The sequence below is a fragment of the Cryptomeria japonica genome, unplaced genomic scaffold (assembly GCF_030272615.1).
Source record: "Cryptomeria japonica unplaced genomic scaffold, Sugi_1.0 HiC_scaffold_67, whole genome shotgun sequence".
NCBI classification, from domain to species: Eukaryota; Viridiplantae; Streptophyta; class Pinopsida; order Cupressales; family Cupressaceae; genus Cryptomeria; species Cryptomeria japonica.
This window is the reverse complement of record NW_026728889.1, coordinates 507,501-522,498: the sequence shown is the minus strand read 5'-3', so window position 1 is coordinate 522,498 and position 14,998 is coordinate 507,501. Positions and strand designations below refer to the sequence as shown.

Below are 14,998 nucleotides of genomic sequence, written 5' to 3'. Positions count from 1 at the left end.
GCTGGGTTGCGCGCCCTGGTGCGCACCAAGGAGCGCTCCGAAGTGTGCTCCAAGGTGCGGCGTGCACGAAGTCGGAGCCCGGTTTGCCCCGGGTGCGCACCTTCGCCGCGGTGCGCACCATGGCGTGCACGAAGTCGGAGCCCGGTTTGCCCCGGGTGCGCACCTCGCGTGCACCTTCGGCGGGGTTGCGCGCCCTGGTGGGCACCATGGTGCGCACCAAGGAGCGCTCCGAAGTGTGCTCCAAGGTGCGGCGTGCACGAAGTCGGAGCCCGGTTTGCCCCGGGTGCGCACCTCGCGTGCACCTTCGGCGGGGTTGCGCGCCCTGGTGGGCACCATGGTGCGCACCAAGGAGCGCTCCGAAGTGTGCTCCAAGGTGCGGCGTGCACGAAGTCGGAGCCCGGTTTGCCCCGGGTGCGCACCTCGCGTGCACCTTCGCCGCGGTGGGCACCATGGCGTGCACGAAGTCGGAGCCCGGTTTGCCCCGGGTGCGCACCTCGCGTGCACCTTCGCCGGGGTGGGCACCTCGGCTGGGTTGCGCGCCCTGGTGCGCACCAAGGAGCGCTCCGAAGTGTGCTCCAAGGTGCGGCGTGCACGAAGTCGGAGCCCGGTTTGCCCCGGGTGCGCACCTCGCGTGCACCTTCGCCAGGGTGGGCACCTCGGTGCGCACACCTTCTCAATGTTTTCTTGCCTTTTCTGGAAATTGGTGAAGGCAGCGCATCAAAGGTGCGCACCTCGGTGTGCTCCGAGGTGCGAACCCGAGAGCGCTCCGAGGTGCCCACGAAGTCGAAAGTCGGGTTAATTGCATTGTTTTCCCCGGGTGCGCTCCGAGGTGCGCAACATCGGCGCGCACCAAGGAGGGCTCCGAAGTGTGCTCCAAGGTGCGCACGATGGCGTGCACCTCTGGTGCGCACGATTCGGAGCTCGGTTTGACCGGGGTGCGCACACCTTGGCTGGGTTGCGCACCTTTTGTGCGCTCCAAGGTGCGCACGAAGTCGGAGCTCGGTTTGCCCCGGGTGCGCACCTTCGCCAGGGTGCGCACCTTGATGCGCACGCCTTGGCTGGGCTGCGCACCTTGGTGGGCGCCATGGTGCGCACCTTTCGTGCGCTCCAAGGTGCGCACGAAGTCGGAGCTCGGTTTGCCCCGGGTGCGCACCTTGGTGGGCGCCATGGTGCACTCCGAGGTGCCCAAGATTGGTGCGCACCAAGGAGCGCTCCGAAGTGCGCTCCAAGGTGCGCGCGAAGTCGAAAGTTGGGTTAATTGTCCGGTTTGCCTCGGGTGCGCACCTTGCGTGCACCTTCGCCAGGGTGGGCTGGGCTGCGCACACCTTGGCACCCGCGTTTCCTTCATTTTAAATTTTTTTTTTTTACAATCTCTCAAGTGGGAAATTCTATAATCTCAACTTTTTTTGCCTTTTCAGGAAACTTTTGAATGGAGCGCATCATTGGTGCGCTCCGAAGTGTGCTCCAAAGCTCTCTCCAGCTGCGTGCACCTGCCCCGGCCGCGCACCCGGCCCCGCCCAGCTTCGCTCACCTGTCCCGGGCGTCTGGTGCGGAACCTTAGAGTAAGAAACATCACCGTGCACCTTGGCCAACGTGCGCGACTCGACCGAGCGCGCACTGGCCGAGGTGCACACCGATTTCACCTGGGTGCGCGCGCAGCACCTCGGGCGCACCGGGGTGCGCGCACAACGCCCGGGTTGCACCGTGGCCTGTGTGCTCGGGGCGCCTCGGGTGCGCGCTCGGTGTCGCCCCCGCGCGCGCGGTAGTGCGGGCAGCGCACCCCGGCCCGGCCCGGCCCCGACGAGAATGCAAACGGGCAAAAGGTTTATTCAAATAGCATTGCGACGCCCGGCGAAAAACTAAAAAAGGGTGCAACACCGGGACTTCCCGGGAGGTCACCCATCCCAGTACTACTCCGGCCCAAGCGCGCTTAACTGCGGAGTTCTGATGGGATCCGGTGCACTAACGCTGGTATGATCGCACCCGTTATGAGCTTGTCGCAGTGTGTACTTAGCAAACCGCGACCCACGTGCGAATCCACCCCGGCCACCCACCCCCGTCGAGGTGCACACCCTCCCTCGCGAAGTGCGCCCCGTTCGCCAAGTGTGAGCCCTGCCCGGGTGCGCGCACCTTGCTAGGGCGTCGGGTGTGCACCCGGCCCGGCCTACGTGCGTGCACCTGGAGGGGGCGTCGTGTGCGTGCAGTGTCCCGTCTGCAACGCGGTGCCCACACACCACCTCGGGCGCAACGACCTGCGCTCACATGTGGGCCGAGTGCACCTTGGTGCATGTTCGGGGCGCCTCGGGTGCACGCTCGATCTTGCCCCGGTGCACCAAGGCGCTCGGTTTGCCCCGGGTGCGCACTTGGTGCAAGGTGGGCACCCAAAATAGGGATCAAGCACCAAAACACAAGTTTCGGGATGCAAAATGGGACCCAAGGACCACAAATGCGTTCCAAGACCCATGATGGGTCCACGAGAACAAAAATGTGTTCCGAGACTTAATAAACAAATATTGGGTTTTAGGAGAAGAAACATGCTCTGATGCCCAAAACGAGAATCGACCCCGAAAAGGCCACAGGCCAAAAGTGGGATGCGAGACAAAAAAAAATGGGACCCGAGGACCAAAATTGGGTTCCCAGGTCGAAGACAGGGCAACCGGACAAGAAACGACCTCTAAGGCTCGAAATGAGTCCCGACGACTAAAACTTGACAAGAAGCACCCATCAGGCACCCAACTCGACACCCATGGGATGCCGACCCACCCGGGCTTCCACCTAGCACACCTTGGCACCCACCCACCCTCGCACCCAACCTCGCACCCAACTTAGCACCTTTGAACCCACATTGGCACTCACCCTGACCCTGGCACCTTGGAACCCACATTGGCACTCACCTTGACCCTGGCACCCACCTTTGCACTCACCTTGGGACCCACCCTGGCTCCCACCTCGGCACCCACCCAGACACCCACCTTGGTTCCTTGGCACCCACCTTGGATCCTTGGCACCCACCCCGACACCCACCTTGGCACGCAACTTGGCTACTTGCCACCCACCTTGGCTCCTTGACGCCCACCCCGACAACCACCCCGTGACCTACCCTGGCTAGGGTTGGTGCACACCCACCCTGGTGCCCACCTTGGCACCCACCCTATGACCCACCTTGGCACGCACCTTAGTACCCACCCCGTTACCCACCCTAGGACCCACCCCGTGACCCACCTTGGCCAGGGTGGGTGCACCCACCCTGGTGCCCACCTTGGCACCCACCCATCCTAGCACCCAGCCTGTGACCGGGCTTGGAACCCAACCTTGCACCCGCACCCGTCTTGGCCAGTGTGGGTGCGCACCCATCCTGGCACCCACGTTGTGACACACCCTTTAACCCACGCACCCTAGCACCCACGTTGGCACCCACCTTGGAACCCAACCTAGCAACTTGGCACCCACCCCGTGACCCACCTTGGCATCCACCATAGCAGTCGCCGACTTGGCACCCACCTCGGCACCCACCTTGACACTTGTGGACCCACCTTGCCACTCACCCTAGCATCGACCCATCCTAGCACCCACCCTGGCACCTTTGCACCCTAGCACTCACCCATCCTAGCACCTAACCTGTGACCCACCTTGACACTCACCCTCGCACCCACCTTGGAACCCAACCTAGCACCCACCCACCCTGACACCAACCCTAGCACCTACCCACCCTTGCACCCACCCTGTGACCCATCTTGGCACCCACCCATCCTACCACTCAACCTATCACCCACCTTCTCACCCACCTTGGCATCCACCTTAGCACCCACCCACACTGGCACCTTGGCACCCACCTCGGGCAAGGTGGGTGCACACCCACCCTGGCACCCAATTTAGAACCCACCGAGCATGTTACCCACCTTGGCACCCACATTGCAGCCCACCCTAGTACCCACCCTATGACCCACATTGGCATCCACACCCTAGCACCCAGGCACCTCGACACCCGCCTTGACACCCACCCTAGCACTGAACCTGTGACCCACCTTGGAACTCACCCTAGAACCCACCCACCCTGTGAACCACCTTGGCATCCACCTTAGCACCCACCCACCTTGGCACCCACTCTAGCACTCACCCATCCTAACACCCAACTTGTTACCCACCTTGGCACCCGCCCTCGCGTCCACCTTGAAACCCACCCTAGCACCCACCCACGCAGGAGCCCACCTTGGCACCCAACCTAACACCCACGCATCCTGGCACCCAACTTGTGACCCACCTTGGAACCCACCCTAGTACCCACCTTTGAACCCACTATATCACCAACCCACCTTGGCACCCACCCTATGACCCTCTTTGGAATCCACCCTAGCACGCACCCACCCTGGCACCCACCATGGAGCGCACCCTAGCACCCACCCACCTCGGCACGCACCTCAACACCCACCTTGGTGTGCGCACTGCGCCAACCTCTCAAAGACCCTATGTGGTGCGCTCCAAAGTGTACACCTTTGGTGCGCTCCAAGGTGCGCACCTTTGGTGCACACCGAGGTGCACACCAAAGTGTGCACCGAGGTGAGCACCAAAGTGCACTCCAGGGTGCACACCAAGGCGTGCACCTTTGGTGCGGTCAATGCAAACGAATTCGGAAGTTGGGGTCGATGTCCTAATCGCTGCTGCAGACTACACGTATGAGAATCGGACAAATAGCTTTATATAGGGGAGGTGTTGCGTTTGATGGGTCGACTCCCCTGGTTGTGTGCACTGCACCAACTTCAAAGACCCTGTCTTGTTTAAGAAGTCAAAAGTTGGGGTGGATGTCCTAATCATTGCTGCAGTCTACGCATGTATGAGAATCAGACAAATAGCTTATATAGGGGAGGTGTTGCATTCGGTGGGTTGACTCCCCTGGTTGTGCGCACTGCGCCAACCTCAAAGACCCCGCATAGCAGAAGAAGTCGGAAGTCGGATTTTGGTGAGCACCAAGGCGTGCACCTTTGGTGCGGTCAACGCAGACGAATTCAGAAGTTGGGGTGGATGTCCTAATCGTTGTTGCAGGCTACACATGTATGAGAATCAGACAAATAGCTTATATAGGGGAGGTGTTGGGTTTGATGGGTCAACTCCCTTGGTTGTGCGCATTACGCCAACCTCAAAGACCTTGTTTTCGTTAAGAAGTCAAAAGTTGGGGTCAATGTCCTAATGGCTCCTGCAGGCTACACATGTATGAGAATCGGACAAATAGCTTATATAGGGGAGGTGTTGGGTTTGATGGGTCGACTCCCCTGGTTGTGCGCATTACGTCAACCTCAAAGACCTTGTTTTCGTTAAGAAGTCAAAAGTTGGGGTCGATGTCCTAATTGCTCCTGTAGACTACACATGTATGAGAATCAGACAAATAGCTTATATAGGGGAGGTGTTGGGTTTGATGGGTTGACTCCCCTAGTTGTTCGCATTACACCAACCTCAAAGACCTTGTTTTCGTTTAGAAGCCGAAAGTTGGGGTCGATGTCCTAATTGCTCCTGCAGGCTACGCATGTATGAGAATCAGACAAATAGCTTATATAGGGGAGGTGTTGGGTTTGATGGGTCGACTCCCCTGGTTGTGCGCATTGCGCCAACCTCAAAGACCCTGCATTGCGGATGAAGTCGAAAGTCAGAGTTTGGTGTGCTACAAGGTGTGGTCGAAGGTGCTCACCTAGGTGTGCACCTTTGGAGCACAGGAAAAGTGCCCTCCAAAAGTGCGCACCTTTGGAGTGCACAAAAGTGCCCTCCAAAAGTGCGCACCTTTGGAGCGCAGAAAAGTGCCCTCCAAAAAGTGCCCTCCAAAAGTGCGCACCTTTGGAGCGCAGAAAAGTGCCCTCCAAAAGTGCGCACCTTTGGAGCGCAGAAAAGTGCCCTCCAAAAAGTGCCCTCCAAAAGTGCGCACCTTTGGAGCGCAGAAAAGTGCCCTCCAAAAGTGCGCACCTTTGGAGCGCAGAAAAGTGCCCTCCAAAAAGTGCCCTCCAAAAGTGCGCACCTTTGGAGCGCAGAAAAGTGCCCTCCAAAAAGTGCCCTCCAAAAGTGCGCACCTTTGGAGCGCAGAAAAGTGCCCTCCAAAAAGTGCCCTCCAAAAGTGCGCACCTTTGGAGCGCAGAAAAGTGCCCTCCAAAAAGTGCCCTCCAAAAGTGCGCACCTTTGGAGCGCAGAAAAGTGCCCTCCAAAAAGTGCCCTCCAAAAGTGCGCACCTTTGGAGCGCAGAAAAGTGCCCTCCAAAAGTGCGCACCTTTGGAGCGCACAAAAGTGCCCTCCAAAAGTGCGCACTTTTGGTGCGCACCAAGGCGCTGGTTCGGTCGTTGCAGGCGAGTTCGGAAGTTGGGGTCGATGTCCTGAGCGGAGGTGCAAACTACACAGGTGTCGGAATCGGACAAATAGCTTATATAGGGGAGGTGTATGCTTCGATGGGTCGACTCCCCAGGTTGAGCGCACCGCGCCAACCTCAAAGACCCTACGGTATGGATGAAGTCGGAAGTTGGGTCCGATGACCAATTCGATTAGTAGGTATGCTCATGAGGTCGGAATTTGGGTCCGATGACCTGCCATGTGCAGGAAGGCGAATGTTGACACTGTGCGTTGCAAGGTGCACACCAAGGCGCTGGTGCGGTCTTTTTAGTCGAGTTCGGAAGTTGGGGTCGATGTCCTGATCGGAGGTGCAAGCTACACAGGTGTGGGAATCGGACAAATAGCTTATATAGGGGAGGTGTATGCTTCGTTGGGTCGACTCCCCGGGTTGAGCGCACCGCGCCAACCTCAAAGACCCTACGGTATGGATGAAGTCGGAAGTTGGGTCCGATGACCGATTCGATATGTAGGCATACTCGCGAGGTCGGAATTTGGGTCCGATGACCTGCCACGTGCAGGAAGGCGAATGTTGGCACTGTGCGTTGCAAGGTGCGCACCAAGGCGCTGGTTCGGTCGTTGGAGGCGAGTTCGGAAGTTGGGGTCGATGTCTTGATCGGAGGTGCAAACTACACAGGTGTGGGAATCGGACAAATAGCTTATATAGGGGAGGTGTATGCTTCGTTGGGTCGACTCCCCGGGTTGAGCGCACCGCGCCAACCTCAAAGACCCTACGGTATGGATGAAGTCGGAAGTTGGGTCCGATGACCGATTCGATATGTAGGCATACTCGCGAGGTCGGAATTTGGGTCCGATGACCTGCCATGTGCAGGAAGGCGAATGTTGGGACTGTGCGTCGCAAGGTGCGCACCAAGGCGCTGGTGCCGTCGTTGCAGTCGAGTTCGGAAGTTGGGGTCGATGTCCTGGTCAGAGGTGCAAACTACACAGGTGTGGGAATCGGACAAATAGCTTATATAGGGGAGGTGTATGCTTCGATGGGTCGACTCCCTGGGTTGAGCGCACCGCGCCAACCTCAAAGACCCTACAGTATGGATGAAGTCGGAAGTTGGGTCCGATGACCGATTCGATACGTAGGCATATTGGCGAGGTCTGAATTTGTGTCCGATGACCTGCCATGCGCAGGAAGGCGGAATTTGGGTCCGATGACCGAGTTGATGGCGTGCCATGCGCAGAAAGGCGGAATTTGGGTCCGATGACCGAGTTGATGTTGATGGCCCGCCATGCACAGGAAGGCGGAATTTGGGTCCGATGACCGATTTGAAGGCGTGCCATACGCAAAAAGGCGGAGTTTGGGTCCGATGACCGAGTTGATATTGATGGCCCGCCATGCGCAGGAAGGCGGAATTTGGGTCCGATGACCTGACATACGCATGGAGTCCGACTCGGGGGCCGATGTTCGATTCGATGACTTGCATTGTGGGTAAAGTCGGAAGTTGTGGTCTTTGACCCGATTCGATGACCAGACTTCGGCTGCTTGAGAATCGGACAAATAACTTATATAGGGGAGGTAGTGTTCTCGAGCATCCTCCCCCCGTGCCCGTTTATGTCGATTGATGCTGGTGCTCGACTGGTTGGAGCGCTCGGATGCAAAAATCTTGCACCAGGATTTATCGATTGTGATGGACACGGCAAGTCTCCTGATTGCTATGCAGGAGCTCATCGTGAATCTCTATGCGGCCTTGGTATGGACTCGACCTGCGGAATGGTTCGGCAATGGTAGTCGCTCCAACACGTCCTTGCAATGGCCACAGAGGTGATTCGACTAGAGCTCCAGTCTAGCTTTTGGGTTGCTTGGCGGACTGGTATAGCCGCGATCGAGTTCCGGCCATGAACGTTTTAGATAGCTCTTGGGCTTTCTGGGACGGAAGTCGGAAGTTTGGGCTGTTGTCCGATTTGATGACCATTCTTCGGATGTGTGAGAATCGGACAAATAACTTATATAGGGGACTGTGTTGTCTCACGCAGCCCCCTCCGTGCCCCTCTATCTCGACCGATGTTGGTGCTTGAAAGGGTTGGGATCGCTCGGATTTATAAACGTGCACCACCATTTGTCGAGTGTGAGGGACGCGGCAGGTCTCCTAAATGCTATGCGGGCGCTCTCTGAGAATCTCTATCCGGCCTCGACACAGACTAGTCTTGCTGAATGGTTTGGCACTGGTAGTCGATCCAACACGTCGTTGTTGTGGCCGCCTAGGCGATTCGATTCGAGCCCCCGTCTAGCTTTTGGGTTGCTTGGCGGATTTTGCCCTATCCGCAAGTGAGCTCGGTCCCTAAACGTTCGAGAAACCCGATTGCTATGCGCCGACTCTCTTTCTTGCGAGCCTCCATCTAGCTTTTGGGTCTCTACGGAACGGAAGTCGGAATCTGGGACCGTTGTTTGATTCGACGAGGCAGACTACGGTTGTGCGAGAATCGGACAAATAACTTATATAGGGGAGGTGTTGACTGGAGCATTCTCCCCCGTGCCCCTCTAACTCGACCAATGCTGGCGCTCGAACGGTGGTAGCGCTCGGATTTTCATTGAGCGCCAGCATTGGTCGATTTAGAGGGGCATGCGAGATTCCCGAATGCTATGCGAGGGCTCTAACGGAAATGTCTATTGGTTTCGGTATGGATGCAATTGCGAGTGGTTCGGCAAAGGTAGTCGTTCCGATGCGTCCATGTCGTGGCCAAATCGATAATTCGATTTGAGCCCTCGTATAGCATTTGGGTCTCTCGATGTGATTCCGCATTCCAGTCCCTTTGGGCACTGCTTGAGCCGCATCCCAGGGGGTTCCCTTCCCAATAATCTGCCTCGCAACCCGATTGCTATGCGGTGAGGCTCCTCGGCCGCCTCGGAACTATCTGTGTATCAGACGCATCGCGGGATAAGGGGTTGGCAACGGTAGTCGCCCCAAGCGCGTCCGATGCTTGGACCATTCCGAGGCGGCCCTGAAGCCTCTTCCGTCTAGCCGTTGGGTCCTTCTCACCGCATCCCTCGCCTCGCACCCCGATTGCTATGCGGTGAGGCTCCTCGGCCGCCTCGGAACTATCTGTGTATCGGACGCGTCGCGGGATAAGGGGTTGTCACTGGTAGTCGCCCCAAGCGCGTCCGATGCTTGGACCATTCCGAGGCGGCCCTGAAGCCTCTTCCGTCTAGCCGTTGGGTCCTTCTCGCCGCATCCCTCGCCTCGCACCCCGATTGCTATGCGGTGAGGCTCCTCGGCCGCCTCGGAACTATCTGTGTATCGGACGCGTCGCGGGATAAGGGGTTGTCATTGGTAGTCGCCCCAAGCGCGTCCGATGCTTGGACCATTCCGAGGCGGCCCTGAAGCCTCTTCCGTCTAGCCGTTGGGTCCTTCTCGCCGCATCCCTCGCCTCGCACCCCGATTGCTATGCGGTGAGGCTCCTCGGCCGCCTCGGAACTATCTGTGTATCGGACGCGTCGCGGGATAAGGGGTTGTCACTGGTAGTCGCCCCAAGCGCGTCCGATGCTTGGACCATTCCGAGGCGGCCCTGAAGCCTCTTCCGTCTAGCCGTTGGGTCCTTCTCGCCGCATCCCTCGCCTCGCACCCCGATTGCTATGCGGTGAGGCTCCTCGGCCGCCTCGGAACTATCTGTGTATCGGACGCGTCGCGGGATAAGGGGTTGTCACTGGTAGTCGCCCCAAGCGCGTTCGATGCTTGGACCATTCCGAGGCGGCCCTGAAGCCTCTTCCGTCTAGCCGTTGGGTCCTTCTCGCCGCATCCCTCGCCTCGCACCCCGATTGCTATGCGGTGAGGCTCCTCGGCCGCCTTGGAACTATCTGTGTATCGGACGCGTCGCGGGATAAGGGGTTGTCACTGGTAGTCGCCCCAAGCGCGTCCGATGCTTAGACCATTCCGAGGCGGACCCGAAGCCTCTTCCGTCTAGCCGTTGGGTCCTTCTCGCCGCATCCTTCGCCTCGCACCCCGATTGCTATGCGGTGAGGCTCCTCGGCCGCCTCGGAACTATCTGTGTATCGGACGCGTCGCGGGATAAGGGGTTGTCACTGGTAGTCGCCCCAAGCGCGTCCGATGCTTGGACCATTCCGAGGCGGACCCGAAGCCTCTTCCGTCTAGCCGTTGGGTCCTTCTCGCCGCATCCCTCGCCTCGCACCCCGATTGCTATGCGGTGAGGCTCCTCGGCCGCCTTGGAACTATCTGTGTATCGGACGCGTCGCGGGATAAGGGGTTGTCACTGGTAGTCGCCCCAAGCGCGTCCGATGCTTGGACCATTCCGAGGCGGACCCGAAGCCTCTTCCGTCTAGCCGTTGGGTCCTTCTCGCCGCATCCCTCGCCTCGCACCCCGATTGCTATGCGGTGAGGCTCCTCGGCCGCCTTGGAACTATCTGTGTATCGGACGCGTCGCGGGATAAGGGGTTGTCACTGGTAGTCGCCCCAAGCGCGTCCGATGCTTGGACCATTCCGAGGCGGACCCGAAGCCTCTTCCGTCTAGCCGTTGGGTCCTTCTCGCCGCATCCCTCGCCTCGCACCCCGATTGCTATGCGGTGAGGCTCCTCGGCCGCCTTGGAACTATCTGTGTATCGGACGCGTCGCGGGATAAGGGGTTGTCACTGGTAGTCGCCCCAAGCGCGTCCGATGCTTGGACCATTCCGAGGCGGCCCCGAAGCCTCTTCCGTGTAGCCGTTGGGTCCTTCTCGCCGCATCCCTCGCCTCGCACCCCGATTGCTATGCGGTGAGGCTCCTCGGCCGCCTTGGAACTATCTGTGTATCGGACGCGTCGCGGGATAAGGGGTTGTCACTGGTAGTCGCCCCAAGCGCGTCCGATGCTTGGACCATTCCGAGGCGGCCCCGAAGCCTCTTCCGTGTAGCCGTTGGGTCCTTCTCGCCGCATCCCTCGCCTCGCACCCCGATTGCTATGCGGTGAGGCTCCTCGGCCGCCTTGGAACTATCTGTGTATCGGACGCGTCGCGGGATAAGGGGTTGTCACTGGTAGTCGCCCCAAGCGCGTCCGATGCTTGGACCATTCCGAGGCGGACCTGAAGCCTCTTCCCTCTAGCCGTTGGGGCTTTCTCGCCGCATCCCTCGCCTCGCACCCTGATTGCTATGCTGTGAGGCTCCTCGGCCGCCTTGGAACTATCTGTGTATCGGACGCATCGCGGGATAAGGGGTTGGCAGTGGTAGTCGCCCCAAGCGCATCCGATGCTTGGACCATTCCGAGGCGGCCCTGCAGCCTCTTCCGTCTAGCCGTTGGGGCCATCTCGCCGCATCCCCCACCTCGCACCACGATTGCTATGCGGTGAGGCTCCTTGGCCGCCTCGGAACTATCTGTGTATCGGACGCATCGCGGGATAAGGGGTTGTCACTGGTAGTCGCCCCAAGCGCGTCCGATGCTTGGACTATTCCGAGGCGGCCCTGCAGCCTCTTCCGTCTAGCCGTTGGGGCCATCTCGCTGCATCCCCCACCTCCTCGGCCGCCTCGGAACTATCTGTGTATCGGACGCATCGCGGGATAAGGGGTTGGCAGTGGTAGTCGCCCCAAGCGCGTCCGATGCTTGGACTATTCCGAGGCAGCCCTGCAGCCTCTTCCGTCTAGCCTTTGGGGCCATCTCGCCGCATCCCTCGCCTCGCACCCCGATTGCTATGCGGTGAGGCTCCTCGGCCGCCTGGGAACTATCTTCGTATCGGACGCATCGCGGGATAAGGGGTTGTCACTGGTAGTCGCCCCAAGCGCGTCCGATGCTTGGACTATTCCGAGGCGGCCCTGTGGCCTCTTCCGTCTAGCCGTTGGGGCCATCTCGCCGCATCCCCCACCTCGCACCCCGATTGCTATGCGGTGAGGCTCTTCGGCCGCCTTGGAACTATCTTCGTATCGGACGCATTGCGGGATAAGGGGTTGTCACTGGTAGTGGCCCCAAGCGCGTCCGATGCTTGGACTATTCCGAGGCGGCCCTGCAGCCTCTTCCGTCTAGCCGTTGGGGCCATCTCGCCGCATCCCCCACCTCGCACCCCGATTGCTATGCGGTGAGGCTCCTCGGCCGCCTTGGAACTATCTTCGTATCGGACGCATCGCGGGATAAGGGGTTGTCACTGGTAGTCGCCCCAAGCGCGTCCGATGCTTGGACTATTCCGACGCGGCCCTGTGGCCTCTTCCGTCTAGCCGTTGGGGCCATCTCGCCGCATCCCCCACCTCGCACCCCGATTGCTATGCGGTGAGGCTCCTCGGCCGCCTTGGAACCATCTTCGTATCGGACGCATCGCGGGATAGGGGGCTGTCACTGGTAGTCGCCCCAAGCGTGTCCGATGCTTGGACCATTCCTAGGCGGCCCTGAAGCCTCTTCCGTCTAGCCGTTGGGGCCTTCCCGCCCCATCCCTCGCCTCGCACCCCCGATTGCTATGCGGTGAGGCTCCTCGGCCGCCTTGGAACCATCTGTGTATCGGACGCATCGCGGGATAAGGGGTTGGCACTGGCAGTCGCCCCAAGCGCGTCCGATGCTTGGACCATTCCGAGGTGGCCCTGAAGCCTCTTCCGTCTAGCCGTTGGGGCCTTCCCGCCCCATCCCTCGCCTCGCACCCCGATTGATATGCGGTGAGGCTCCTCGGCCGCCTTGGAACTATCTGTGTATCGGACGCATCGCGGGATAAGGGGTTGGCACTGGTAGTCGTCCCAATCGCATCCGATGCTTGGACCATTCCGAGGCGGCCCTGCAGCCTCTTCCGTTTAGCCGTCGGGGCCTTCCCGCCGCATCCCTCGCCTCGCATCCCGATTCCTATGCGGTGAGTCTTCTCGGCCGCCGCGGAACTATACCTGTTATTGCTACTGCATCCTTCGGCTGGTAACCTCCTCTGCCGCCTTGGAACGTTCTCTTTGTCGGACGCGTCGCGGGATAAGGGGTTGGCACTGGTAGTCGCCCCAAGCGCGCCCGATGCATAGACCGCTCCGAGTCGACCTTGCTTTCAGCCTCTCACATGCATAGACCTCTCTGAGTCGACCCTGCAGCCTCTCACGTTTAGCCTTTGGAATCTCGCCTCACAACATGATTGCTATCCTTGATGCATCCCTTGCCTCGAGCCCTGATTGCTTTCTTGGCTGCATCCCTCCTCTCCTCACAGCCCGGTTGTCATCACTGCTTCATCCGTCGCTTCATGCATTCTGGCTGCTGGGCCCTTCCCACCGCACACCTCGATTGCTATCTCTTCTGCATCACACACCCCGATTGCTATCTCTGCTACATCCCTCGGCTCTCACTTCTGCATCCTTCGCCTCACACCTCGATTGCTATCAATGCTGCATCCGTAACCTCACACCCCGATTGCTATGCGGGGAGGCTCCTTGGCCGCCTTGGAAATTTCTGTGTGTCGGACGCACCGCGGGATAAGGGGTTGGCACTGGTAGTCGCCCCAAGTGCGCCCGATTCTTAGACCGCTTCGAGGTGACCTCGTAGCCTCTTTCGTCCAGGCTTCCTGCCTTCAACGCCCTTTTTACACCTCGATTGCTATGCGCGGGCTCGTTGGCGTCTATCACCTCTCTGCGAAGAGTGGCACGATGATTGTTGGGGTAAATCGTAGCAGTCCGATCTCTGGCCTTGGGCCATTGTGAGGGCTGATCGATTTCCTGTGCGCATCTCGTGTTCGCCCAGTAACAGACTCGACGACTTGTAATCGGTCTTGTTCCCGATTGTTCCTGGAGGTAGTCTTCGGAACTCTTGGATTTGACCTGTCACTCGAACTGTCCTCTTCCGAGGATGCTTGTGTGTGTGTGCTTGTGCCATTTCCTTGGCGGTATTAACGAGATATTAAAGAGCGGAGTGAGCGCCTCGCCCAGCTATGTTTGGGGCTCTCACTCCCTTACCCGGTGTGCGACCGCTTTGCACGTAGGTTGCGGAGCATCGCGACTCTTTCGATGTTTGGCGGTTGTCTTCCGGTGATGCGTTGGTCCCGAAGTGCACGTTACTAGCATTTCTGCCATTGTTCTCGATCTTTGGCACGTTCCTTCGTTGCAATTGGATATATATCTCCGTTTATACGCGCAGGCTTCTCCCGCCTATTCAGCGCTGTCCCACTCTCAGCACTCTCGTGGTCTCCTTGGCTTCTCTCTCCCGTGAGCGAGCTCTCTTCTCGAGTCTTTTCCATGTCCCATGGAGGTTGCCTTGCGAAATTCGGGCACACAAACGTGACCGGATAAGAGCGGAATTGCCTATGAGGAGAAGCTCACCTTAGGGAGCAGCAATGCCGAGTGTTTCGACAGAGGGTAGAGGGGGCGTTGTTTGGGCGGTTGCACAAAAGAGTGCTACGTTTGCACTGAAGGTTGCTTCTTCGTCTCCGACGAACTCTTCGAGGCAAAAAAGCTTGTTTACGGGGTCGAGGTGGGACTGTTCGTGCGAGTTGCGCCACCAAAAGTGCGTAGGGGGCATATACCTGGGAAATGGATGTCTCTGAGTGGCCTTACTCGGTCGCGTGCACGGTGCATTCTCTAACGGCAGGACTGTCGCGAGCATGTGCGGTTCGGATGTTTTCGGGTAAAGGGTTCCGTACGGGATGTTCTTCCCAGGCTCCTGTGAACCGAGACTCTGCATCGTCATGCTCCGGCTCCCGTGGGTGCTTCATGCCTCGTCGAGCTGTTTGTCGTGGACGATTAAGGCCGAGGCCTTCCTTCGA

At 59.1% G+C, this 14,998-nt stretch overlaps 1 non-coding gene across 1 annotated transcript; it reads right to left on the bottom strand.

Annotated features, from left to right (window-relative positions):
* Positions 1 to 1,866: 1,866 nt before the first annotated feature.
* On the bottom strand, positions 1,867 to 1,985 carry LOC131863665 (5S ribosomal RNA). The gene has a single exon (XR_009362563.1). It is a non-coding gene; the product is annotated as a 5S ribosomal RNA (ribosomal RNA).
* Positions 1,986 to 14,998: the final 13,013 nt, after the last annotated feature.